General features: G+C 46.6%; 1 pseudogene; it reads right to left on the reverse strand.

Annotated features, from left to right (window-relative positions):
* Positions 1-6: 6 nt before the first annotated feature.
* LOC114636661 lies at positions 7-1,182 on the reverse strand (annotated as a pseudogene).
* Positions 1,183-1,306: the final 124 nt, after the last annotated feature.

A 1,306-nucleotide genomic window follows, 5' to 3' on the forward strand; every position in this document is an offset into this window, starting at 1 on the left:
ACACCTCTCAGAGTAAGCTGCAGTGGGCCTGTGTGAAGCAAGTGTGAAGAGCTTTCCAGAAACAGGTCTGGCTTCAGGCTGGTCCAGTATTGTGAAAGGCAGAGCTATTAACCTGACCTTCCCAGTTGGGGGCAGCTCATACTGGAACTGAGATGGATATGCCTTGAAAACACTCCTCTCTGCTTGCTGATCCTTGCCTGGATTTTTGTCATGGCCCTGGCACTCACGTGGCCTTTCCTGTAGTCGTGTTGTGGTTGGGCCTGGCACAGAATATTCGTTGGTGCTAAAAATTCCCAGAGCCTAGAAAGATGCAATGACATCTGTTTTCTCACTCTTCTTCCCCCGTGGATGGAAGACCTGCATGGATTTCCAAGGTGAACTTTGAAGCATGGGCATGCCAAGTTGGATTCGAGGATTTTTAATGCTGTTGTGGCTGAGCTCAGGTGGATCCCACTTTATCTTGGACTTAGAGATTGTGGGCTTCTCTTCAGTTCTGACTCTGTTCCTTGACTGCTTAAGCTCCTCTGTTTTCTTGGAATTATGTTCTAGTCCATTTGGTCTTGTCTTCCACTTGTCCCCTAGCTCTGCTGGGCCTAATTGTTGACACCTTGGGAGCTTTTTTTCTCCAAGTCCTTTGTCATATTTCAATAGCCCTGTCACTCTCCCCAACACTGGCCATAGCCACCTCTCCCTCTACTAAATACCTGTTTTGGATTTTGGCCTTAGGAGCTCCATCAATCAGCTCAGAGGCTTCATGATCTTCCTTCCTCACCTGGTCAGAGGGCTCACTGATGACTTTGGAGTTTTCTTGGGCCTGGTCCATCCAGATGACTGTGGAGTCAGAAGATTCAGTTGCTGCAGTATGTTGGAATTCATATAGGCCTATAAAATATTGAAGAGTTGGGGAAGGTGAATAACTGCCACCAGTGTAGTGGTATCTGCAAAGTTGATAGTGAACACCAACAAACTGTCCAGTTTTCCTTTCTCTTCCAGACCTAAGCTGATGCCTCCCACACTGGCATGGTCAGAAGGAGACTTCTGTCTTAGGTTCCCAGTGTCAATGCAGTATAGAGGCTGCTGGAAATCAGGGTGTGCTAAAGGGAGGAGTGATGGGTCTTGATTGTCTTCAGTGCCCTCATAGGCATCCCGAGGCATCAAATACTCAACTTCCATCTCATGCATGATTTTTTTTTTCAAATCGTAATTTTAATTCACACAGGGCTATAAACACAAAAAGGCAGGATGTGGTGGTGAAGGGGATAACACTGGAATGTGGAATGTTCAGGGGGAATACAGATATCTTTCA

The sequence above is a fragment of the Grammomys surdaster genome, unplaced genomic scaffold, assembly GCF_004785775.1.
Source record: "Grammomys surdaster isolate TR1022 unplaced genomic scaffold, NIH_TR_1.0 124744, whole genome shotgun sequence".
Taxonomy (NCBI): Eukaryota; Metazoa; Chordata; class Mammalia; order Rodentia; family Muridae; genus Grammomys; species Grammomys surdaster.